This window comes from Bubalus bubalis, chromosome 3 (genome assembly GCF_019923935.1).
Source record: "Bubalus bubalis isolate 160015118507 breed Murrah chromosome 3, NDDB_SH_1, whole genome shotgun sequence".
Taxonomy (NCBI): domain Eukaryota; kingdom Metazoa; phylum Chordata; class Mammalia; order Artiodactyla; family Bovidae; genus Bubalus; species Bubalus bubalis.
The window spans coordinates 17,108,573-17,136,126 of NC_059159.1; the positions used below are offsets into that span (position 1 = coordinate 17,108,573).

At 48.0% G+C, this 27,554-nt stretch overlaps 1 protein-coding gene across 12 annotated transcripts in view; it reads right to left on the minus strand.

The window, feature by feature from the left end:
* MAPT (microtubule associated protein tau) overlaps positions 1-27,554 on the minus strand; it is a 122,860-nt gene that overhangs the window by 54,566 nt on the left and 40,740 nt on the right. The window lies entirely within an intron of this gene.

Genomic DNA, 27,554 nt, shown 5'->3' on the forward strand with positions numbered 1-27,554 from the left:
GGGGCTAATGAGCACCAATGCATGTCCTCCCCCAAGAGCCCTAGCCTAGACTCAGCTTCAGCTCAACAAAGCCCACCAGAAACAATTTCTTAAAATCAATTTTTATTGGAATACAGTTGATTTATGATGTTGTGTTAGTTACTACTATACAGCAAGGTGAATCAGTTATAAATATACACTTATCCCCACCCTTTTCATCTTCCTTCCCATTCAGGTCACCACAGTGCATTAAGCAGAGTTCCCTGTACTGTTCTTCTTAGTCTTGCATTCCTATACACTAACAATGAAAGATCAGAAAGAGAAACTAAGGAAGCAATCCGTTTTACCATTGCAACAAAAAGAGCAAAATACCTACAGATAAACTTAGGAGGCAAGAGGCCTGTGTGCAGAAAACTGCATGACGCTGATGAAACAAAGCAAAGTGGCCCTGACAGATGGAGAGATGGCTGTATTCCTGGATCAGAAACTACCATTTAATCGTACTCTGTCTGCACTGGCTTTTTGTTCTTCGCCCCATGGCTTACCGGATCTTAGTATCTAGACCAGGGATTGAACCCGGGCCCCCAGCAATGACAGCTCAGAGTCCCAACCACTGGACTGCCAGGCAATGCCCTGCCCTCATCTTTACTAAGAATATTTTATTCTTTATCTTAAAATAACTCATAAGCTTGAATTTCTGAATTTTTGAGTATGCCCTTTTGCTTTGGTTCATTCATGCTACTTTGGTGGATTATTCCAGGTTTTACATTGTTATCTCTGTAACTTGAGTCTTCTTTTACTTTGACATCTTCCTTTTAAATTATCTAATTATCTCATATTATTCATTTTCTGCTTTATATTTATCATATTTGAAACTCCTCTGTTCTAGTTGCTTTTACTTCCTGCCTTTAAACTTTTATAATTTTAATCCTTTAAAATTTTAAGATTTAAAAAATTCTTTTAAAATCTCAGCTGTTTTGATTTATTTTACGTTTATTTTATTACATATATACATATAAAGACACATAATACATATATGTATTAAAATACATGTAATAAAACATCTAAATAAACATTTATTTATATGTATTTATTGTATTATTCATTTACTGTATATATTTATTGCATGATTTATTGTACATATATTTATTTAAATCCTTACATTGTTTCATTTTTTTACTTTGAATTTTCACTCTAGATTCATGTTAGTGTTTCACTTTTATGTTAATTTTTTGAGATAATTTTATACTTGTAGAAAGATTGTAAAAGTTCCCCAGAGAGTCATTAACCTTTTGTAATCCCTTTAAAATGTATTTCCCTGTTATCTTCCATTTTTCTAATCTTTTAAGTGACTTAAAAAAAAGTCACTCTTTTTTATAATTGTAACTTTTATCATTTTCCATAATTTTAACCTAAATCTAATCTTTAATTTTTATTTTTAAAGTTTGGGCTGCCATTTCCCATTCTTTGTTTTCATTTGTTCTTACCTTTCTTCTAATTTTGTTTGCATTCTTTATTTTTTACTTTTTGACTGTGTCACACAGCTGGTGGGATATCAGTTCCCTGACCAGGGATTGAATCCATGCCCCCTACGGCAGAAGCACAGAGAGCAGAAGCACAGAGTTGTAACCACTGGATAGACAGGGAAACCCCTGCATTCTTTACTTTAAATCTCTAGTTTTCTGTTATAATTTGTTAATAGTTACCCTCTCACATTTCTGATCTAATTCTACGGCTGTTTTTCAGTGGCTGTGGGCGAGCTGGTAACACAAGCTGATGAGGGCAGGGCCCTTCTCCTGCCTCCACTATACTAGCTCTGGCCTCTGTGATCAGTGAGTAAAGTCTGCCACGGGCAAGGTGTGGAGGGCGGACTTGATGTCATGTACTGTCTAAATGTATTATGAGTTGCAGAATGTTCTCACCTCTGAAAACTATTGCACAATGTTGGGCTACAGGGTGGGAGGGTCTACCTGGGGCTGACCTTCCACGTAACACTTGACTGACGTGGGTGGAGGGGACAGCCAGGCTTCTGACAATGTGCTTATACCAGTTGGCCACTGGCATATTCACACCCAGCTCCATTTCTCTCCCTGCTAGGCAGGACATGCTGGTGTGGGTGTCTGAGCTCCCTTCTCTCTCCATTATGTAGGATAAGAAGCTGGGATGGCTTGAAGTGAAGTGAAGTCGCTCAGTCGTGTCCGACTCTTTGCAACCCCATGGACTGTAACCTACCAGGCTCCATCCATGGGATTTTCCAGGCAAGAATACTGGAGTGGGTTGCCATTTCCTTTCCTTCTCCAGACCCAGGGATCGAACCCGGGTCTCCCGCACTGCAGGCAGATGCTTTACTGTCTGAGCCACCAGGGAAGCCCTTGGGATGGCTTAGGAGGGTTCTAAGAATGAGGTCAGTGAGACCTCTTCTGGGTGTAGGCAGAGGGTGGGAGGCCTGGCCCCACTTTGGCAGCCACTAGGCAATGGCACCCCACTCCAGTACTCTTGCCTGGAAAATCCCATGGGTGGAGGAGCCTGGTGGGCTACAGTCCATGGGGTCACTAAGAGTCGGACACGATTGAGCGACTTCACTTTCACTTTTCACTTTCATGCATTGGAGAAGGAAATGGCAACCCGCTCCAGTGTTCTTGCCTGGAGAATCCCAGGGACGGGGGAGCCTGGTGGGCTGCCGTCTATGGGGTCACACTGAGTCAGACATGACTGAAGCGACTTAGCAGCAGTAGCAGCCTATAGAGAAGGGGTCCCTTTTCATCCTGACTGAGGTCCCTGACCCTCAAGGAGCTCTTGGGGGAGGCTCCTGAAGCTGAATATCTCCAAGCCTTTGATATCCTCCCAAGGACGAGCAAGATGTTATCCTGGGAAGATCCCAAGGCTTAGGATTTGGTGGTGATATTCTCTACCCTGAGATATGCTGATGGTCTGTTTTCCTTAGAAAGCCCCCAAACATAAGAACCCCTGTGCTAAGAGGAACAAATTTCATTACCCAAGAAGTGAACAACTGCTTCCCACCCAACCCTAGGAAGCAACACTTTCCTTACCGCCTCCTAATGAAGTCTGTCTCGGAACCTGCCTGGTCACTGCCAACTGCTAGTCCCTGAGACTGATCCATGAGTCACCTCGTCTGCTGATTCACCAGGAGCCCCACCTGGGAACAGTGATGACAGCCCAGAAGCACGAGGCCTCCCAAACTGGCTGGAGATGCTTCCCCTGGCCCAGGTGAGCCAGGCCAACCAAACCAGGTCACCCTGTTCAACCTGCAGCTGGTTTTAGGGAATACTCCAGGGGGCGCTAGTGGTAAAGAACCCGCCTGCCAGTAAACAGGAGACATAAGAGATGGTTGCTCATATTTTAAATGGTCCACATCAATATGTATACTTAAAGCTGATTCATGTTGTACAGCAGAAACCAATACAATATTATAAAACAATTACATTCCAATTACAAATAAACTCTTTAAAATGGTCCACATTGAAAAAAAAAAAGACAAACTTAAAAAACATCATGGATTTTGGAGAAAGCCGCTCTTCCCACAAAGCCTGGGAAGTATGAGCTAGGAACCCACACACGCAGTAGCTCACCACTCTCTGCACATCACTAAGTCCCAAAGCCCATACTCTAGTTACGCCTGAAAAGATGGGCTCCCTGATGAACGCTGTCTTCTGATTATTCAGTGCTACCGCCCCAGCCCTCCTGCTGAGCTTCCCCACCGCCCAAGCACTCGTGTCCCCATCTGTCAGCTCATTCCTCTGCACAAAGTGAGGACGGCAAAATGCACCAGGTGGCAGCCAGAATCAACACAGGTCTGATCATAAGCATGAACTCCAAGTAGACCCCAGTGACCTTAAAGGTATCGAGATGGTACTTAACGGGCAAACTCGGCATCAGTGAAAGTCGAAGCAGTGTTTGTGCAGAGTGAACCACTTTCCCTTTGGGCTTCCACTCTATTTTCCAAGGTGATTCCCACCCCCCTGGCTTATGTCCAGCTCAGAGGGGCTGCCCTGGTCCTTTCCCTGCCCATCTGCACAATGGATGGGATGACACATGTGATGTGGTGGCTGCTTTTCACTCGGATGAGTCTGGAGGTGGGCAAAGTGGCCAGTGTGGACTTTGTTCACGGGCATGAGCAGGGAAGCATTAAAGAGGCTCTCTAAGGTCACTTGGGCAGTGGTTGGCAGGGCCAATTGGACAGGTAAGAAAGGACTGTTGGCAGGGAGGTGACCTCACTGGTCCAAGCAAACAGCAAAGAGGCTGGAACCAAAGTGTAGGCAGAGGGCATGGAAAGAAGGGATAGATCCAAGAAGTGTATTTTAGACAACATTAGACTGGGTTTCAAAATTGGGTTGGGGTCAGAGAGAGAGATCAGAGTCCAGAATTACACTAGAGTGGGGGCTTGGATGGCTGGGAAAGAGGGAGGGGGTAACACAGTCAGAGGGAACAACATCAGGGGCTAAAACAGCTGGTCAACAAGAGTGGGTTCTGTCTGTAAAATATCACTGCTCAAAAGAATCCCCCACACCTCATTTTACTAACTGGTGATTGATTTGATTTAATAAGTTCTAGAAAATAGATTCTGCTCTCCCTATTGATTTCCATTATAACTAAAATTTTTTAAGTATTCAAGTTTTATTTCTGTTTATTTATTTTAAAATACCTTTTGGCCTCGCTGTATAGGATGCAGGATCTTAGTTCCCTGACCAGGGATTGAACCCCTGCCCCTTGCAATGGAAGTGCAGAGTCCTAACCATTGGGCAACCATGGAAGTCCCTATAATTTGAAATTGTGATGGGATTTGAAGGGTGGTGCTAGGGATAAAGAATCTGCCTGCTAATGCAGGAGACACAAGAGACGCAGGTTTGACCCCTGGGTCGGGAAGATGCCTTGGAGTAGGAAATGGCACCCCACTCGTGGCTCAGACGGTAAAGCGTCTGTCTACAATGCGGGAGACCCAGGTTCGATCCCTGGGTCAGGAAGATCCGCTGGAGAAGGAAATGGCAATCCACTCCAGTACTACTGCCTGGAAAATCCCATGGACAGAGGAGCCTGGTAGGCTACAGTCCATGGGGTTGCAAAGAGTAGGACACGACTGAGCGACTTCAATCAAATCAATCAATCTAGTATCCTTTACATGGAAAATTCTGTGGACAGAGGAGCCTGGTGGATTGGACATGACTGAGAACATTCACTATGGATTTGAAACAAATGGATCTACAATAGAACAGTATTCCACTTTAGTTTGAGGTTAAGAGTCAGCAATTTGTTTCCGCGAAGGACCAGATAGTAAATATTTTAAGTTTGTGGGCCGTGCCTTCTGTTACAACTACCCACCTCTGCAGCAGGGAAGCAGACATTGGTAATAGATGTATAAATGAATGAGCATGGCTGTGTCTCAAAGTTTATTTCCGGACACTGAAATTTGAGTTGCATAAAATATCATGTGTCACAAAATATTTTCCTTGAAAATGTAAACGCCATCCTTAGCTAACATCAGACCTGGCCTGCGGACCATAGTTTATGGACTCCTGCTTCTGGCTTTTCCAGTACTTATTCTCCTCTCTCTCAATATATATATCTATAGTGAAGTTTTTTAACATTGTACATTTTGGTCTCCTCCTATTTTCTCAGTGTGAATTTTTGCAGTGATGTTGTTTTTGGTTTGTTTGTTTTTATAAATAGTATTGTTTCTTAAATTAATTTTTTATTTTTGGCTGCATGGGGTCTTTGTTGATAGGAGTGGGCTTTCTCTAGTTGCGGCAAGTGGGGGCTATTCTCTAGTTGAAGCCCAAGGGCTCTCACTGCAGTGGCTTCTTCTGTTGGGAGGCACAGGCTCTGGGGCATGGGGGCTCCAGTAGGGGCAGCACATGGGCTCAGTAGTTGCAGCTCATGGGCAAAAGAGTGTGGACTCAGTAGTTGTGGCACATGGGCTTAGTTGCCCTGTGGCATGTGGGATCTTCCCAGACCAGGGATCTTCCAACTGGTGTCCCCTGCATTGGTAGGCAGATTCTTAATCACCGGACCGCCAGGGGAGCCCCCTGACATTGAGTTTTCTTCAGCTGCTTCCAGAGGTTTCAGGGCAGGAGCAGGAGAACTAAGGGTCATTCTGGGGCTTGAGGCAGTGTCCCTCTGTTCTGGGGACTGGGGGCAGCATCTGTGGTATAAGCCCGTGTTATGAGTCAGGCTGCCTCAGCTCCATGGAGCAGATGACAAGGTAGTGAGTGGGTCTCACCACTCTGGTTCCAATGATCCCCCACTTCCCTACCACCAGCACCACCCAGCAAGGCTGGAGAAAGTCAGAGACACTAAAAAGAAGCTGAAGGAATTACAAGGATAAATTAAATCATCCTTAAAAACACAGGCTACTATTATATGCAAAATAAACCATGAATCTCAAGTGCCAATATTTTCCTTTGGGATAAAAAGTGGAATGCATGGGAAGACCTCTCTAAACAGGGAGGCACCCCACCCCTGCCCCTCCTGCCAACTCCAGGACAGCAAATGGCCTTAGGTTCACGGACCTCCTGATTCAGTGAGGCCACCAGAGCTCTCTCTCCAACTCATCTGGGCGGGGCCACTTGCTCCTTGCGAATGCTTTGGTACCAACAGGTCATATTAAGAAAGACAAGTCCAGGGGACTTCCCTGGTGGTCCAGGATAAAGAATCTGCCTTCCAATGTAGGGGACATGGGTTTGATTGGTTCAGTCCCTGGGTTGGGAAGATCTCCTTGAGAAGGGAATGGCAGCCCACTCCAGTATTCTTTTTTATTTATTTATTTGGCTGTACCTGGTCTTAGTTGCAGCATATGGGATCTAGTTCCCTGACCAGGGATTGAACCCAGGTATCCTGTATTGCAAGCTTGGAGTCTTAGCCACTGGACCACCAGGGAAGTCCTTGCTCCCGTATTCTCGTCTGGAGAATTCCCTGGACCAGTGGAGCCTGCAGTGGGCTACAGTCCACGGGGTCCCAGAGAGTCAGACACTGCTGAGCAGCTAACACTTTCACTTGCACTAGAAACTGAGATCCCACGTGCCTCAGGGGAACAAAGCCCATGTGCCACAACTAGAGAAGCCCACGTGCCGCAGCGAACACCCAGCACAATGGAAAATAAAGACAAGTCAGAGTTCTAGAGCATCTGTGAGAGGCTACTCGACATAAGCAGAAAATAGAACCCAGAGGAGGATGTTCTCTGAAAGTAAAATGAAGTAGCTTTTCTGAGTCTCAGGACAGACGCTGAGCATGAGAAGGCAAGTCCCGTCGGGTGGGACCTGTCTGGGTCACTTGTAAACAGATGAGGAATCCGGGAGGTAACCCACCCAAGGTCACACAGCCGGGAAGAGGCGATGCCAGGGTTCAAAGCCTGTGTCCTGACGGAGCACTCAGCAACCCTCACTGCCAGTTTTTCCAGCCAGGACCATCAGGCCTCGTTTCCCATCGTAGCAGCACAGGTCTGGGGTGTGGAAGCAGCACTTTTCCAGGGCTCACACCCCAAAGCTGTGACCTAGTCACTCCTCCCAGCCTCCTGCATGTCACCCAGTGACCCCGAGCTCCTTTCCTGCTCCGACATTTTATTCTAAGTGGATAGATGAGGTCTGTGTCCTCTGTCTTGGGAGCCCTGGGGGGGTTGGTCACAGGACAGGAGGGGTCTCTAGCCCAGGCCTGGCTGAGAGGTGGTGGGCCCTGGCATCCCAGCGGAGGGTCTGTACGCCCAGCCCTGCCTCCCTCCTTTCCCACCGTCACCGATGCCTCGCGTCTTCCTCTGTGAGATCCAAGGGCAGAATGACTTCTCTGGGAGCAGTGGGCAAAGAACACATAAACCAGCTGACAAATGGTACAGCTGCACGTCAAAGACAGCAGACTGGAAAGACAAAAATAAGTATAACCCTAGGTGGGTACACAACCCAGACGAGCTGTGGTCACCGCCCTCTCACAGATCCCTATAATCTGAGAGGCGCGCAGACAGGAAAGGAAACGCGCCAAGAGCTGCTGTCCTAAGGCCACGCTCTGCTTTCTTATTCTTCTAAATCAACCAATCTCTTTCTCAATCTCTCTGATCTCCTCCGTTCTGTTTTCCCAGGCAGTGATCCAGAGGTGCTGGGGTGGAAGGTAAGGAAGAAATTTTAGAGTGGCGGCACCAAAGTTGAGTTAAACCAGGAAACGAAAATAGGCCCCCTTTTTAGGGCCCCTTGGAAAAGCACGGCCACCTGACAAGAGAAAGCAAGAACCAGACGGTCCTGGAGTCTCTCTGTGTCATTTTGTAGCTGGTAAATTGAGTCCCGTGATGGGGAAGGGGCTTGTTGAGCTGTTCATGGTGTCTGGTCCTACAGGATCAGCCCCGCCACCAGACCCAATGGGGGCTTGGGGGGCAGTTGGAGAGGTCCGGAAACGGCAGAAGAGTGTCGGCAGGGCTGAGGGGGGAGACAGAGGAACAAAGGGGACAGTGCAGGTGATGAGAGGCTAAAGGCAAAGACAGGAGAGGGGAAGGGGCCGAAGGCAAAGGGATGTAGGAACCCCCTGAATCAAATATGACTGCTGCAGGCCAGTCTTTTTTTTAAAAAAACAATTCTCAACTTTTCAGTTCAGTTCAGTTCAGTCGCTCAGTCATGTCCGACTCTTTGCGACCCCATGAACCGCAGCGCGCCAGGCCTCCCTGTCCATCACCAACTCCCAGAGTTTACCCAAATCCATGTCCATCGAGTCGGTGATGCCATCCAACCATCTCATCCTCTGTCGTCCCTTTCTCCTCCTGCCCTCAATCTTTTCCAGCATCGGGGTCTTTTCAAATGAGTCAGCTCTCCGCATCAGGTGGCCAAAGTATTGGAGTTTCAGCTTCAACATAGTCCTTCCAATGAACACCCAGGACTGATCTCCTTTAGGATGGACTGGTTGGATCTCCTTGCAGTCCAAGGGACTCTCAAGAGTCTTCTCCAACACCACAGTTCAAAACCATCAATTTTTCGGCGCTCAGCTTTCTTTATAGTCCAACTCTCACATCCATACATGACCACTGGAAAAACCATAGTCTTGAATAGATGGACCTTTGTTGGCAAAGTAATGTCTCTGCTTTTGAATATGCTGTCTAGGTTGGTCATAACTTTCCATCCAAGGAGTAAGCATCTTTTAATTTCATGGCTGCAGTCACCATCTGCAGTGATTTTGGAGCCCAGAAAAATGAAGTCAGCCACTGTTTCCACTGTTTCCCCATCTATTTGCCATGAAGTGATGGGACTGGATGCCATGATCTTAGTTTTCTGAATGTTGAGCTTTAAGTCAACTTTTTCACTCTCTTCTTTCACTTTCCTCAAGAGACTCTTTAGCTCTTCTTCACTTTCTGCCATAAGTGTGGTGTCATCTGCATCAGATCAGATCAGATCAGTCGCTCAGTCGTGTCTGACTCTGCAACCCCATGAATCGCAGCACGCCAGGCCTCCCTGTCCATCACCAGCTCCCGGAGTTCACTCAGACTCACGTCCATCGAGTCAGTGATGCCATCCAGCCATCTCATCCTCTGTCGTCCCCTTCTCCTCTTGCCCCCAATCCCTCCCAGCATCAGAGTCTTTTCCAATGAGTCAACTCTTTGCATGAGGCGGCCAAAGTACTGGAGTTTCAGCTTTAGCATCATTCCTTCCAAAGAAATCCCAGGGCTGATCTCCTTCAGAATGGACTGGTCATCTGCATATCTGAGGTTATTGATCTTTCTCCCGGCAATCTTGATTCCAGCTTGTGCTTCTTCCAGCCCAGCGTTTCTCATGATGTACTCTGCATATAAGTTAAATAAGCAGGGTGACTTTTAGGTTGAGCTTTTTCTTTTAAATCACCTATCTGTTGAGCTCTTCCTGTGAATGAGGCACAGTGCTTGCTTTTTAAAAATAATTAATTAATTATTTTGGCTGTGCTGGGTCTTCATTGCTGTGTGGACTTCTCTCTAGAGGCGGCGAGCAGGAGTTACTCTCGAGTTGCGGTGCACAGGCTTCTCACTGTGGGTGCTTCTCCTGTTGCAGAGGACAGGCTCTAGGGCAGGCAGGCTTCAGCAGTTGTGGGTCACGGGCTCTAGAGCACAGGCTCAATAATTATGGCACATGGGCTTAGTTGCTCTTTGGTCCCGGTCCAGGAATCCAATTTGTGTCTCCTGCATCGGCAGGTGAATTCTTTACTACTGAGCCACCAGGAAAACTCCAACTCAGTCTTTTTTTCTGATTGAAGTAAAATCCACACAACACACAAGTCATTTTTACTATTTTTTTCTTTATGGCCGCACTTTGCAGCATGTGGATCTTAGTTCCCTGACCGGGGACTGAACCTGCACCCTGCTCCAGTAGAAGCTTGGAGTCTTAACCACTGGACCATCATGGAAGTCTGCACAAGTCTTCATTTTAAAGTGAACAACCATCACCTCTATCTCATTCTGAAACACTTTCATCACCCCAGAAAGAAACCCTATGTCCATTAAGCACTTCCTCATCCTCTTCCTCCCCCTATGCCCTGCCAACCACTAATCTACTTTGTCTCTGTGGATTTATCAGTTTTGGAGATTACACATAAATGGAATCATCTAATATTTGGGCTTTTGTGTCTTGCTTCCTTTGTTTAGTGTAATGTCTTCAGGATTCACTCGCATTGTAGCATGAGTCAGGACTTCATTCCTCGAATGATATTTCATTGTATGAATGCACCACATTTTGCTTATCCATGTGTCCAATGATGATCACCCACAGTCTTTTAAGTTTGGAAACAAGATAATATAGAGCTTTTTTTAGTGTGACATTTGTCTGATAATGGTAAAACCGGGGTGGAGGAGAGGAAAGGTGAGGGCAGGAAGGGGTGGGATGGTGGAAGAGGGGATGACAAGGACCCTCAAATAAACTTCAACTTCTTCCTCATTTTGCCAAGGCTTCCCCTGGCCCCTCAACTCTCAAGGGCGCAGGGATGTGCAGGTGAGACCTCGGGTCCCTTTTGCTCCCAAGGAACAGAGCTTTCCCAGGCTGCAAGATGGATAAATTTTCCACTTGGTAGAGTTCATGTGCTCTGCGTGCTGAGCTCTGCTTAGCTGCAGAGGCAGCTTTGTTTTTGATCATTCCAGGCCACCCTCTGAGGCATCCAGAAGCAGATGAGGGAACCCCAGGCGCCCAGCCCAGCTCAGAGGTGACTTCTGCAGCATCACCAGGGGACCCTGCTCACTATTTGAAGTACACCTGCCATTTTCCTGGACACTTTCCCATGACAGAACATTTAGGCTAACCACAAACCTGTGAGATGGGCAGGATGCAAAACCCAGCCAGGTAAAGGGCCCCAAGAGCCTGAGTGACTTGCCTGAGAACACCAGGGAAGCCTGGGACTTGACTTCCCTCTGGAATATAGATTTCTGGCAGTTCAGATGCCTCTCTCTGTTTTCGGTCCCAGGCCTTTGCTCCTACCCAGGTCTCCAAGGGGTCTGCGGGTTTCAGCTGGCCTGGGGGCATATCTCCCTGAAGGAGATGAAGACCAAATAGCCTTCCTATGCCTACTGCCATTCTTCCTATTCCTTCTAATTGTCTTACCCACAGCAATGCATTCTGATTCTAGAAAGCTCCTCAAGTAAGCCAGGGCAACAGTGGACACCGTTGATGGCTTTGGAATATGAACAACATTCGTTTATTCGAGTCTGCGACTATAAGCCAGTTGCAGAGGCTTCAGAGGAAGGGAGGAAACAGGGGAGAGAGAGAAATGGAATCTCTGAAATACAACAGTCCCACTAGAGGAATTGTTCTCCCCGCTTTCTGGATGAGGAAATAGGCTCAGAGAGGTTCAGGAACCTGCAGAGGGTCACACAGCTAATAAGAGGCAGAGTAGGATAGGATTTGAACTCTGATCTTCTGATGCTAAACCCATCTTTTAGATACTGTATCATATTATTGCCTTCGCAACAAAGAGTTTAAAAACAGCCCTTTTCTCCTCTGCCTTACCCATGGAAATGATCTTGTCCCGGCTGGATGAAATTAAGAGTCAAGGAGGGAAGAAAAAAGCCTGTGTCAGGGGCTGGTCCCGTACCCTGGCTCACTGGGCTCCATGCAGGGTGCACTGTCCTTGAAGTCCACACCCAGGAGGAGCTCTTTTTCGTCCCCGAGAGCTCCGCCCCCCCGCCGGAGGTGCCAGGTGGGCTGTGTCCGGCGTGGCTGCAGCCCTCGCTAGGGGGCAGCACGTGTCAGGGCCGCGGTGCCCGCTTGCTGCAGCCCAGCCGGCCGCCCAGCTTCTCCAGGAGGCAGCACCGCAGGGCTCCCGGCCGTCGCCAGCGTGACTCAGCGGAATCACTGCCACCAGATCCGGTAGCGCCATCCAAAAAAAGGACGATCGCCCTTAGACCCCCTCAGATAAAAAACTCAACTGGAATTCCAGAGTAGTGATATTGGACAACTTTGGGACTATACAGGAATCGCTGAATTGTACACTTCAAAGGGTGGATTTTATGGCATGTGACATATCTCGGTAAAGCTGTTATAAAAAACAAACACCCTAAATGGAGCTCTCCGATAGTGGAAGATCAAGTAGGGAGAAATCTAAAAATAACCTTAAAATGAACTTGTTTCTCCAAGGTTATTTTTAGCCTCTGTGTCCCCTCTTTCCTTTGCTTTGGTCCCTTTTCTGCCCCTTCATGAATCTGCTGCGTGTGCTGGTGGAAAACAGGATTCCTCATAACGACAGGAGCCCTGTTTTAAGCATTTTCAAGTATTGGCTCATTTAGTTCACACCACTGCCTCTATTATTACGTCTACTTCTACAGGTGGGGTAAACCGAGGCACAGAGAGGTTGAGTAACTGGGCCAAGGTTACACAGCAGACGTGTAATGGGGTCACGGCTCTGGTGCCAAGCAGCCTGGCCCCAGAAGACCTTGTGAAGCCAACTGACAACAGTGATTCAATCAGGCAGTGATAGCGATAACCCATTTTAGCAACATCAGGATCTGCTCAACTGAGCAAAAGCTTTTCTTTTGAAAACTTTCTCTTTTATTTACATTCTATTTTTTAAAAAATATTTATTTGGCCATGCTACATCTTGGTAGCAGCACATGGGATCTTTAGTTGCAGCAAATGGGATCTAGTTCCCTGACCAGGGATTGAACCCAAGCCCTCTGCATTGGGAGTGCAGAGTCTTAGCCACTGGACTACCCAGTAACCCACTACACTTTATTCTTTAATGCTTATGGTCCAATTGTTTTACTTTAAGATATTTACATTTAAGATGAGTGGTGAAGTCTGGGCTCCAGGTCAGCAGGAAATCCCTCTGCTTAGGAAGTGGGAAGCCAACTGCATGAAAGAAAGAGAAGAGTCTCTGGGGTTCAAGTAAACACTGGGCTGGCTCGTGGCAGCTCTGATGCTTCAGATGCTCTTCCCTGACAGCTGGTCCCAACTGGGAGCGGCGTCTCTGGGTTGCTCCCCTCCTCTCACGCCCCCGGCAGACAGGTGGCATCTAGCGCCCCCGCAGCACAGGGAAGTTTTCAGAAGACTTGCTGGAGGGAACACAGCCTGGCAAACCTCAAAGGAACTCTAAAGTGTGAGCTGTGCTCACGTCCCTTCACAGGGTACCAGAGAATCTTCTAGAACCAAATCTGACCAATACCACCAATAATGATAATTCCTGGATTTCAAGCAGAATCGTCAAATTAAGTGGAGAGAAGATGAAAGAGAGGAAAGACTTAGGCTTCCAGAGAGAGGAAAGACTTAGGTTGGTGAGAAGAAACTGGAATAATCCCGGGCCTCAATCCAAAGAGAACAATCAACGATTGTATGAAAGCATGAATGAAGCTGCTTTCTGGGGGGTGGTGCTGCCGTGCACACACGATGTGTCATGGCTGATGTCAGCTGGCTCATGTCCACCACTCAGAAAATCCACAGATTGTGTTGGAGAGGACAATTCTGGTCTTAAGCTCAAGGTTTCTGTTTTCTTTTTTTCAACTCCTTTGTAATTGCTGGTGTAGCTAAACAGTGCTGTAGCGTCTATTAGGGTGATACAGCATGCTTGGGTGGCCTTTGTTTTCAGAACTGCAGTAGTTTTCCCTCCAAGCCCCTTTCTGATAAATTACTGACCAGTTAGCCTTCAGTGAGGACACCGCTGCCACATGTGGAGGTGGCCTCTGCACCTGTCCCATTCAGGGGCTGCCAGCGGCCCTGGTCACCACTTTCATTCCGAGATGAATCCCCTGAACTCAGAGCACCAAATGGATAAAAAGGAATCTCTTCTGATGTCAAAGCCAAGAAAATCAGAGCAAAAAAATTACTTCCCTCCCTCCTTGGGCAAGCCACCCTTAATTGAGAGAGAGAGAGGAGAGAATTTGTTTTATAAAAGTGATTCATGCCATGCTGTGCTCAAGCCCTTCAGTCATGTCTGACTCTTTGACACCCCATGGACTGTAGCCCACCATGCTCCTTTGTCCATGAGATTCTCCAGGCAAGAATACTGGAGTGGGTTGCCATGCTCTCCTCCAGGGGATCTTCCCAACCCAGGGATCGAACCCATGTCTCCTATGTCTCCTGCACTGCAGGCAGATTCTTTACCACTGAGCCACCAGGAAACTCCAGAGTGATTCATAGTCATTATTAAAAAGTCAAATACAAAAACGTGAAAAAAAGGAAAGCAAAATAACCACTGTTAACATTCTAGGGAACAAAGGGGAGGAGCCAAGATGGCGGAGGAGTAGGACGGGGAGAACACTTTCTCCCACACAAATTCATCAAAAGAACATTTAAACGCCGAGTAAATTCCACAAAACATTCTAGGGAACTTCCTTGCAAACATAGGAGATGCAAACATCTCCTATACACACATAGAATTTTCCCTAAATGAGACCATATTATACCAGTAGTTCTGTAGCCTACTTTATTTGCTTAATAAATATGCTGATATTAATAAGCTTTATCTTAATTTCTGGTTGATCTCCAATGGATACAATTTCTAGCTTTGCTGTTGTATCTCTGCCCTCCAGCTCTGACAGGCAGCAAGTGGTTCATGACCCAAGAGAAGATTACACTTAAAAAGTGCTGGGTTGGGGGGGGCCTTTGAAATCCCCCCACCTTTTTTTAGCCACCCATAATCTTCCCATTTATTAAAGGGATACTGTTAACACATATTATATTCCATTAGTGCTCACAACAACCTATGTGAAGGGAGGATATGTTATTATCTTATTTTCCCCATCTTATATACTGATGCTCAGTAGCCCAGGCTGAGGGAGGGCATGTCATGGCTTTGAATCTGCAGTCTCAGCCTCCAGTCTGACACAGGGTGGGTCTTTGGACACCTTTACCCATAAATCACGAAGCCCCACTCCAAAGCTGTGAAGAAAGAGGAGCCATTCTAACCACACCTCTGTCACATGCATGGGTCATCTTAGCCCCATTTTGAAGCCACAGAAACTGAGGCACAGAGAGGCCCAAGTGGACTTAGACGTCATGCCAGAGTTGGGGACAGAGTCTGGCGTGCAGTGATTTGCTGGGAAGCTCAGCTTAGGGATGGGAAGTCGCTGGGAAAGAACGCTGGGTGGAGAGATGTCACAGATGTGAGGACACGGCTGTATCCGATGATGAATGGACCCCTGAGGTCAGGATCTTGCCTCAGGGGCACATCAGGAGCTGGGAGGCCTCTCAGAGGCACCTCGGGCCATTTGCCAAAGAGCATTATGGGTTCTCAGAAGCACCTGCCCCTCATCAGCCATTCTTGGGACTGATGAATAGCACTTAGGCTGCCTCCTCTCAAGGCCCTTTGAGGGCACTGCATGGCCTTCCCCTCACAGCAGGGGCTGGGGAGGCACCCTCCATCTGGCACCCAAGGTGAGCTTGGAGGGTCCCTGGCTTCGCTTCCTCTTGGCCCTGGGGCTCTCCCATGAAACGGGTCTCATGATCCTGCAGCGACCCCTTTAGAGGCCGCTCAGCCCTAACTCCCCTCGAGGAATGCACCGAGTCCAGCTCGTCAGCTGCATGAATCGCTGGACTCCTTGAGCCCTTGCTTTGGGCTCCAACCAAGGTGTGAACGTGCATGTGCATGCTCAATTGCTAAGTCGTGTCCAACTCTGCGACCCTGTGGACTGTAGCCTGCCACGCTTCTCTGTCCATGGGATTTCCAGGCAAGAATACTGGAGTGAGTTGCCATTTCCTCCTCCAGGGGATCTTCTCGACCTAGGGATCGAACCCGAGTCTCCTGCCTTGGCAGGCAGAGTCTTTACCACTGAGCCACCTGGGAAGTCCCAAGGTGTAGGCACTGGCTCCGTATCTTCCCTTGAGGAACTGGACCCTTGTTCCCGGTTCAGATGGATGTGGGTAGAAAGGATACATGGTGTGGAGTCCAAAGCACTGGGTTCAAGGCATAATAAGGACCACTCTCTGGCTGGTCGATGCTGGGCCAGTCACTTGACCTCTCTGAACCACAGATTCTTCATTTGTAACCTGGGCATGAAGACACCTGTGCCACAGGATGGCTGTGAGGGTCACTGGAAAAATGCATGTGAGAGCATTTGAACCGTGATGCATCTACACTGATGTTTGGTATCATTTTCATGACACGTGGGTTTTGAGCAAGGGGAAGATATCTGAGGTTGGGGAAGTGAAGGCCCAACCTGAAGGGATAAAAACTGGGGTCAATACAAAAGCCTTTGTGCTTCTGCCTTGAAGGAGGAAGAGGAACAGCATGAAGGTGTGAGAGGCAGCTCTAGGTCAGCCCCAGGACAGGAGGAGACTGAGGGTCTTAGAGGGTCTCAGAGGTAATAGAATGAAGGTGTTAGGGAAGAACTGGGGAGTCTCTGCTCCCTTCCCCTCCCAGCGCTGGCGCCTGGAGCACAAGAAGACAAGGGAGATGGTGGGGAGGTGGTGCCAAGGAGATGATGCGGGAGGTGATGCTGGGGAGGTGATGCAGGGAGAGACGAACCATCCGCACCAGGCTCAGCAGTGAGGGAGGCGGGGCTTTGAGAGGCCATCTGGAATGACTAGAAACTGGCTCTTTTTGCCAAAACATTTCATTAGGTGGAACAACAGGGAAGAAATGGAGGGGTAAGGAAGTGAGGATGGGAAGGCGATCATTCTGAGGATGTTTTCATTTCTATTTTTTGAGTCTGAGGACACACCCTGAAGAACTTGGGGCACAGAGGGATGGCGGAGACTGTCTCTAATCAGCACTGTCCCTCAGTAATGAGCAACCTGAACTCAGCATGGCTCGAAAGACGGAAAATAAACAGTGTCCTCTGAACACACGTAAGATATGCCACCAGGTCAAGAACACTGTCCCTGAAATCGCCTCTTGACAAAGGTGCCCACATGGCATCAGGGCCGGACTTAACGACAGGGCAGTGTGGGGGCAGGGAGTGCACACACACTGGGGCCAGGCTGTCTGGGTTCCCAGCTGGGTAACCTTGGGTAAGTCACTCAACCTCTCAGAGCCTCCGCTGCCTCTATAAAATGTGGGGATTAACCGAGTTGATTTATATCAAGCGCTCAGAACCATCACCAGCTAACAGTAAACGTGATTGAAGTGCCAGCCGTGGTTATTATCATGACAACCTTATCGCCTGTTATCTGAGCCCAACCTTCCTGTGTCCTGTTTGCATTTTCAGACTAAACAGCATCTCAGGGCTCAGAGCCCCGCCCCACTTTGGATCCAACAGCACGTGGTGGCCCCTTGGCCGTCCCGAGGCAGCCTCTGGCCAGGCAGGGCAGATGGTGTGCCCAGTGAGATCATTCCCGGGTCCCGTGACGCCTGGACACCGGGCCAAAACCGTGTCCCAGGGCACCCTGTGTGAAGCTGACCCCTGTGTAAGGAGGACAGGCAGGGGAGAAACACACACACTGGCATAGAGAGCACTCCCTCCTTATCACCAAGCGGAAAGAGCCATTGTGGAAATGTGCACACACAGAATGTTTATAAATAAGAAAATAGCGCAGATAGGCATATGTGCAAACCAGAAATCATAAAGGAGTATATGCTCTGGGAAGGGAGGTGGAATCAGGGAGGCTTTCTCTTGTTGTTGTATACAGTTTGGTTTTATTATACTGTTTTCTAGACATGTATTGTTTTAAATCTGATTGAAAGCAATAAATACATTCTCCTTTTGGCAAAACAAAGCACCCTGTGACAAAGTCAAGGGATTGTCCCACAGTGTGCTGCTCCTTTAAAAAATATATTTATTATTTTTAAAAACATATTTATTTATGTGGCTGTGCCAGGTCTTAGTTGCCTGACCAGGGATTGAACCCAGGCCCCCTGCACTGGGAGTGAGGAATCTTAGCCACTGGACCACCAGAGAAGTCCCTGTGCTACTCTTTCTATTCACAAATCACAAATGCCTGTAGCCGCCGGCATGGCTGACGGCTCAAGGTGAACAAGAGGCTTAACACTGATTCTAGGCATCAGTGTGATACGATTAATCACATCTGTGATCAGTCACAGAGTCAGAGGCTGCCTAGGGGGACAGTGCGTGGGGTGTTCTTATCTGGGGCCAGAGAACCGCCTCCAGAGGGGCCTGATGAGGGGTGAGGGCACTGGGGAAGGCCTACAGAACCAGTGGGGGCCCCTGGATGGGAAGCGTCACACACTGGAAGGAAAGTCATGACACGAAGAGACAGGCTTCGCTAGCAGCTGACATGCAGTCTCTCAGGTACACATTTCATGCAGAGAGTCAGGGACACCTGGCCACAGCACTCTGATGTCACAAACCCTTGCCTATCACAAGCACAATTCTCTGAGATCTAGTGACACGTCTGAACACGCTGCGGAGCTGTAGTTGTTGATGGATTAACATCTGCTGCTGTTTAGTCACTAAGTTGGGGCTGACTCTTTCGACCCCATGGACTGTAGCTCGCCAGGCTCCTCTGACCATGTGATTCCCCAGGCAAGAATACTGGAGTGGGTTGCCATTTCCTTCTCCAGGGGATTTTCTCGACTCAGGGATTGAACCTGTGTCTCCTGCATTGGCAGGCAGATTCTTGACTGCTGAGGCACCTGGGGAAGCCTGTGTTTTCGTCTACCTTGTTCCAAAAGGAGATCTAGAGAAGCAGGGAGGTAAGGAGCCCCACCAAAGCTGAAGTTACAGCTTTACGAGCCCTAGAAAACACAACTTCCAAATGCAATGTGTGAGTAAGTGTCCAAGGCTACATACGAATACAAAAATAAAGGCTCTTAAGATAAAGGGGGAAACCAGGCAATCTTGCCACATCTATTAAGGTTGGGAAAGTAGTTTCAATATTTGTCAATAAAGCTTCTCATTGAAATTAAAATAAGAAAATGAAAATATTATCAGCATGGGACCCTGGGGCATGCTGTCTTATTTGGATAAAATAACTGTGCTTGACAAAGTGGAGTACAGTGGAAAACAGAAAGTTGTATGGAGTGAAGAAATGACCTTGAAAGAAAGAATTTCAACACAGCTTTGGAACCAGAGCCAATCCAGGCGTACACATATCTGGATCAATTAAAATGGACATATGAGAAATTCAGATTGGGGAGAAACAGGCAACGAGACCAAGGTCACATATTTAAGCTCTGGGCCCCCCAAGTATGTATTTCAGAAAAAGCACAGGCAGCCTTGGTTGGTTGCAAAACACCCATTATTCAACAGAAAGGCCGAGACATCGTTTCTGTTCAGAAATAGAAATTACAGTCAGGGAGGGAAGACAGACAGAACGAGCATATGAGAGAAAAAAGACTGGTGAGAAAGAAGAACTAAGAACTTGGAAACAAAAGCCTTCTTGGAAAAGGAGAAAACACTACACCTGGGGGCGGAAGCCCAGGGGGCCCCTACAGGCCTGCCAGGCATGAAGCAGAGAACAGAGCTGACTCAGAGCTGCCGCCTCGCCCCCTTCTGAGTTGCTGCATCAAAATCGAAATCGTACAGGAAGACTAAAACCCACTGCATTGTAACTTTAAATGGGTGGTTTTTATGGTATGCAAAACATCATCTCAATAAAGATGTTTTTAAAATATTACAGAAGAGGTTCAAAGTCAAATTAATGTTCTTTTGCTAAATATAAGAATACATTTGCCCTCTAACCTTCCCATAAGGAGGTAGAGCCCTCTACCTGATTGGGTAGCAAGTGGTTCTCTCTGAGGAGCGGTCAAGACGAAGCAGCGTGTGCACACAAATCTTCTCTGCTGAGCCATCCAGCTTTGGCCCAAACCTAACCCCCTGGGGGGAGCCTGGGATAAACCATGAAGGTGGCTTTGCAGTGTTTGTATGGTCTGAGAAGCTTTACCTTCTGGTGGGCCACAACCTCCTCTCCACCCCCATTCAATGGTCGTGAAAGTATAAGTTGCTCAGTTGTGTCTGACTCTTTGCAACCCCATGGACTATACAGTCCATGGAATTCTCCAGGCTAGAGTACTGGAGTGGGTAGCCTTTCCCTGGGCTTCTTATGGCTCAGCTGGTAAAGAATCTGCCTGCAATGTGGGAGACCTGGGTTCGATCTCTGGGTTGGGAAGATCCCCTGGAGAAGGGAAAGGCTACCCACTCTAGTATTCTGGCCTGGAGAATTCCATGGGCAAAGAGTTGGACACGACTGAGTGACTTTCAGTGGTCCTAGTCTCCATAGAATGAGGGGTTATGGGTGCAGAGGAGCACCAGGGAAAGCACTTGTCCAAAGGGCCCCTTCCCAGGTGGGCAGGCAGGCTGTCAGGGGTGGGAGGTCAACACATCTTCACAGGGGAGCTGGAGAGTCCTCCCCTTTAAAACCCAGAGTTGTAAACACACAGCAGAAAGAGAAAAAATGAACTTCCCTGGCAGTCCAGTGGTTAAGACTTTGCCTTCTAATGCAGGGGGTGAGGATTCAATCCCTGGTCAAGGAGCTAAGACCCCACATGCCTCACAGCCAAAAAACCAAAACATAAAACAGAAGCAGTATTGTAACAAATTCAATAAAGACTTCTAAAATGGTCCATATTAAATAAAATCTTAAAAAGAAGTGGGAAAATGAATGAATGAATTGCTTGCCTGGGGAAGCTGTTGTGCTACAGAGATGGAGAGTGGGTGTCTGAGGGACCCCTCCAGGTGAATGAGCCCAGGCAGCATTCACCATCCCATCCCTGCAAAGCTCAGGGTGAGCAGAGGATGAGAGAGGCAGGGCTCTTTCTCTCCTGCATGCACACGTGCACACACACACACACACACACACACACACACTAGGTGTCTTGGGGAAACAGAAACACCACAACTCCCTCACTTGCAAAGAATTCACCACACACATCTCCCTGACCTCACCCCTGAAATTAGACTGGAAACATGCATCCTCAAGACGTGGGTAGGAGTCTATTACCTACCTGGCCTCCTTCCACTCAACATTTGGGCTGGCCTTTCCTGTTGTACCTGTCACATCATAGTCTAACTGTACCCATTTAATCTCCCCATTAGAATGAAAGCTCCTGGAGGGTGGAGACTCCTGTGCTTATTTTTTTAAAACTACTGTAAACAATTCAGTGGGCTTCCCCAGTGTCTCAGTGGTAAACAATCCGCCTGCCAATGCAGGAGATGCAGGAGACTCGGGTTCAGTCCCTGGGTTGGGAAGATCCCCTGGAGGAGGAAATGGCATCCCCCTCCAGTATTCTTGCCTGGGAAATCCCATAGTCAGAGGAGCCTGGTGGGCTACAGTCCATGGGGTGGCAAAGAATCAGACACAACCGAGCGACTGAGCACAAACAACTCAGTACGTAGTGCAGAGCTCAGAATGGAGTCTGTGCTCAGTCTATCTTCCCCAATGGATGGATTGAAAGCCCTCCATGTGCAGCCCTAAGTGCTGCATGTTCTCACCCTCAGGCCTTTGCTCCAGCTGCTCTCCCTGTCAGCAAAGTCCTCTCTTCTGCGATTTTTCCGCTTTGTCTGGCTAACTCCTACTCAAGCTTCAGGCTCCATCAAAGCAGTTATTGCTTCTAGAAACCCTTCCTGACTCCTTCACGTGCGCCTCTCACAAACATTCACCCGGTGCTGTAATCCTCTGGGACGTTGATGCTCTTAAGACGGAAGGGACATAGCCACCCCCTCCACCATCATGTCTTCAGCACCTGGCCTCATACCTGGCAGGAGGAAGGCCCCAGTAATGCTGCTGAACCAAGGAGTATGGGGGCAGGGAGAGGGTCCTGGTGGGATGGAGGAGGAGACAACATTAATAGATGACACTTCCCCAGCTCACAGTCAGTTGTAAATCTGAGAGTTGACCTGCTCTCTTGCGTAGGCCACCCCAGCTCCCTGGGTAACTATCTCTCACACTTCACTGGAGAGCATATTCCTCTGTGATGGAGGAAGAGACTCAAATTCTCTCCCCTCTTTGTAAACCTCAAGGGACCAAACTAAATGAGATACAACTGCCTTGTCAGCAGGGTGTTAGTTAACCAGGAATGACCTTGGGTTTTTCATCTTCGTCATCAAGGTCTCTCCTACTCTGGTTCCTTCTCTCCTGCCTCCAAAACAGATTTGTTCTTCAGGCATCTGTCTGGGGGTCCCTGCTTGACTGGGTTAGAATCACAGAATCCTGGATTCTAGGCTTGGAATTGACCTTAAAGAAAGAGCCCCACAGGGACTTCCCTGGTGGTTCAGTGGTTAAAAATCTGCTTGCCAAAGCAGGGGACGCAGGTTCGATTCCTGGTCGGGGAAGATCCCATGTGACACAGAACCACTAAGCCCATGAGCCACAACTACTGAACCCTTGAGCTCTAGAGCCCATGTTCTGCAACAGGAGAAGCCTCTGCAATGAGAAGCCAGCATACTGCAACTGAAGAGTAGCCCCTGCTTGCTGCAGCTAGAGAAAGCCCGTGAGCAACAACAAAAGCCCAGTGCAGCCAAGAAAGAAAGAGCCCCAGCTAGCACAGAGAGGTGAAGTAACTTGCTTTAAGTCTCACAGTTAGTCAGGGGTGAAGCCAGGATTCAAACCTGTCAGTACCACATTTCACTGAAGACACCCCAAGTAAGGCAGAAACATTATTTTCCAAGCATCAGATCCATGTATTTAATAATACAAGTCAAGTGCAGTTCTGGTTACTTAGAAAATACCACAATGTTTTTGCCATTAAATTAGGAACTTGTGGTCTAGAGGCCATCTTTAGCCCCTTTCATAGGTTCTTATACTCTCTGTTCTCTGAGAGTCCCTACTACAATTCTAGGATATCTGATCTGTGCTTCCTGTCCTGTGTGCTCAGTCGCTTGGTCATGTCCAACTTTTTGAGACCCCAGGGAGTGTATCCCGCCAGGCTCCTCTGTCCAAGGGATTCTCCAGGTAAGAATATTGGAGTGGGTTGCCATTTCCTCTTCCAGGGGATCTTCCCGACCTAGGGATTGAACAGGCATCTCCTGCGTTGGCAGGTGGATTCTTTTACCACTGAGCCACCTTTTGGGGAGGAGGAAAATAATCTGATTCCTCCAAGTTACACACAGGATGAACAAATATACAAGAAAATGAGTTCACTGAGATCAGAGTAAAGATCAGCGAACACATCTTTCCACTGAAGAAAAAAAAAGGACACCAGAGTCTGAAACATACTCAGAGGAACCCTCGTCAATGCAGGCTGTGCACGAAATCCAGGGCTCTCTTCAGCTGTGGCCCCAGGGACATTTTGGGAGTGGGTATCCCTGCCCTGTGACAGGGTCCAAGGATGCTCAGGATGAAGCCACATCGTACGATTCTCTGTTACCAACACTTCAATTCCTCAGCTCAAGAGAAAAAGCAAAAGTAATTAGAAACCTCCTTGTAAAAGACCATTTGTAATTAAACAGCACCATGCTTTCCTTTTCATCCTGTGGCTTATTGTTCAGGCAGTATTTTCCAGTGAGCCATGAAATGTTGATTGATAAGCAATATCCCAGGGACAAAGAATGTCTAAGCACCTTAAACCAGTGATTTAAAGGCTAGTTCTAGGTGAAGGAATATAAGATGGGATACTGCAAAAGGGCTGCAAAGGATATGATTTTATTTAGGAAAATCTAGTTTTAAAAAAGTACAATGAAACTAACGATATTACAGATATGATTCAGATTACTTGCATCTTAATTTAAATATTTATCCCATCTCTTCCAGATCTTGTTGAAAAAGATTAGTTAGTAATCTTCTATTAAGTAAAAATATGTGTTTGCATTTAGTTAACATGTTAGACAGAATGACATCTTAAAGATGTCCACCTCCACGTCCTAATCCCCTTGTTACTTTATGCAGGAAACTTTATGCAGGATTTTAGGGTTGCAGATGGAATTAAGGTTGCTAATCAGTTGACTTTAAGATTATTCTGGATTATCCAGGTGTAATCACAAGGGCCCATGTGAAAGATGGAGGTAGGGGAGAGGTGTCAGAGTGATGGGACTTGAGACTCAACCAGTCAAGCTGACTTTGAAGATGGAAGGGACCATGAGCCAAGGAAGTTGGAAAAGGCAAGAAATTCTGCCCTAGACCCTCCAGAAAGAAATGCAGCCTGCCATCACCTTGATTTTAGCCCCGTAACACTCCTGTTGGACCTCTGACACCTCCACAACTGTCAGATAAAATACTGTGTTTATCTGACAGATAAAATAACTCTCAGATAAAATAACTCTCAGATAAAATAACTTAGTTTAAGCCACTAAGTCTGTGGTAGTTTGTTACCGAAGCAAACAGAAAACTACCAGTTAATTTCTGTAAGTCTGCTCATTAATGTGGACCAGCACGTCCATAACAACTTGATTCTGGGAAAATGGAGGAAAGAAACGGACACGGATGGCGCACCCGCCATGTGGCACGCATCACGCCAGGCCCTGTGGCGTGGACCTCCGCACGGTCTCCCCCACCCTTGGGCAGGCCCGCACTGAGAGCTCCAGCGTGCAGCTAATGGCTCTGAACCTCCAGGAGGTTGAGGTGCTGTCTAAGGGTTCAGCTGGTAAAGTGGTGGAGCCAGGCTGTGAATCAGGTTTCCTTGCCTCCAGAACACTTTCTATTTTTCTTTTGCCCATGCTGTGTGGCATCCAGGATCTTAGCTCCCAGACCAGGGACTGAACTTGAGCCCCACTGAAGTGGAAGCATGGAGTTGTAACCACTGGACCATCAGGAATGTCCCAAAGAGTGCTTTCTATTTCATGGTGTCACCTTCCTTTTAACTCAAGTTAAAGGGTACAGAAGCCCACAGGGCCTGCTCTGTCCGACTGTGCACATGGATGCCCCAGTGTGGTGGCTACATCCTCTCCATGTGCCCTGCAGGGCCCCTCCTCCCTTTTCTCTCCCCTGTCAGCACCCACCGCCTTCCCAGAGGGAATGGGCAGAAGTGGAGGGGGCTTCTCCCCACAGCTCTGGTCCTTCCAGGGCCCCACCCTCTGCACTGTCCACTGGAGAAGCACAGAGACAGAAGTAGTAAAATGGACCGTGGTCTGTGCTGCAACTGCAGGAGCGGAGTCTGATCCATAAACCACACTGATGATGGCCCATGGAGGCGCTCTCATACCACACACATATTTACAGGCTAGGAGTGGGCGTGCGCGGAACAGGGAAGGCTCCTTTGCCACTCTGAATGGTGGACTGGATGGAAGAATGCTGGTCTCTCAAGTGGGGAGAGATGGAACCGAACCATCTCTCTGGGCATCTCACACCCACTAGACAACCCCAAACACACATGTGCCATGTAACCAGGTGGCTCTCGCTGCCTCCTGAGCGTTCAGGTAACACACCTGAGATTTGCTCTGGGCGCAAATGTGGGTAGTTAATGATGCGAGGAGGGGAGCCTGTTCCAATCAAAGGACAGAATTCAGTTAATTAAGAGCAACGTCTTATGCTTTAAAAGGCACACATTCAGACCCATCCATTAGTCTCTTCGGTTTAAGATGCCTTTTAAATCAAAGCTGTCAAGCTGAGGCTGTAAGAAGCATCTATTATTAACAGACAGAGAGAAAAGTGGGCTAAGTGACAGGCTCACCAATCACCACATGCTTGGTGGTAGATTTGGGAGCCAATTCAGACATGTCAGCTGTGTCATAAATAAAGTTTATAGCAGCTTTCAGTGTATAAAATGCATTACTGATGCTGAGCTCAGGGGCTGTGTCTATCAGCACCGTGCCCATGCATGTGTACATATGCCCTGCAGTCCCAAAGTCAAACCTCTGTGCAGGAGGGTGAGTCAGGCAGGGAGAGGATGCTCTAAACAGGACAGAGTCATCCTACTGAGGCAGCTATGGGTGAGCAGTTAGGGGAAACTCAGGGACCAGGGTAGTGAGCAGATTATGAGAAAGGCAGGTACCAGCCCCAACCAGGGGGGAGAGGTGGCCCCTGCCCTTGGATATACTCAGTCTGGCCAGAGAGATACATAGGCAAATACTGAGTGACACAGGGTAATTGCAGAGCAACGCTATGGTCAACTCCATTTTTGGAATGCTGCCTCCCATGGGTGGGGGCTCCAGGATGGAAGACTTCTTGAGGTCTAGTTTGGGAGGGGAGACAAAGAGGTAAATACTGATCAAGGCCATGGGTCAGAAGAGAGAAGGCAAATTGCCTTGTGTCCCAAGAGTCTGTGATTCTATGAGCTGAGTATGGAATACATGCCAGAGACAAAGCTGTAGCCCCTGAAAAGAGTTGGGGGTCGAGAAGGCTCAAGCATGCTCTGGGAAGAATGTGAGCTTGAGGGACTTCTCTGGTAGTCCAGTGGTTAAGACTTTGCCTTCCAATGCAGGGGCTGAAGGTTTGATCCCTGGCAGGGAGTTAAGATCCCACATGCCTCCGGGCCAAAAAACTAAAACAAAACAGAAGCAATCTTGTAACAGATTCAATGAAGACTTTAAAAATGGTCCACATCAAAAAACGCCTTTTAATGAAAGGTGAGCTTGAGCTAAGACTTGAAGGGAAGGCAGGCTTAGAGGGACAAACTCCTTCCTTGGGGCTGCTGAGGGATAGAGACAGGGTTATTATCAGGCAAAGTGGGGATCATCACCGGGCAAAGGGACATCATTGATCAAAGGGGTAATGCTTCAGAGACAAGGCATTTTGGGGGAGCTTAGCTCTGAGAGAGTTGAGGCCAGAAGCCAAGTAGGAGCCAACATCAAGGGAACAGCTCCCAACAGGCTTCTCTGTGGCAGCCTTGCTAGTTGGAATTTAACAAAGAACAAAAAGCATGCATCCTGCACATTTGGCTCTGGGGAAAGTGTTGGAGCTGTTAATTCCTGCAGAGTCCAAATTCCTGCACCGCGTCTAAGTTCCAAGGGGGTGGTAAGTAGACTGGGCCTGGCTGTGTGCCCACGTCTGACCCCCTTCCAGGGTGATCCCTGGATCAGAAGCAGCAGCAGGTTACATAACCAAGCCATGGAGAGGCCTTGGCCAGAACCTCCTCATTAGAAAAGGCTGCAGCAGCAAAAAGGTTTGTGAGGAAAATGAGCGGGTTGGGGCAAGAAGGAGAGGGAACAGTGGGGGTCGGGGGTTGAGAGAGGAGACAGCATCATGGCGCCTAGGAGGGGGGGCCCAGAGTCACCCCAGGGAACGGAATGCCTTTTTGAAGAGACAGTTCTCAGCACATCATTAGTTGTTAAGGTCAGCAGACCCTAGGTAATTCTTTGATGGTCCAGTGGTTAGGACTCTGTGCTCTCACTGCCGAGGGGAGGGCCCAGTTTCCATCCTTGGTCAGGGAATTAAAAT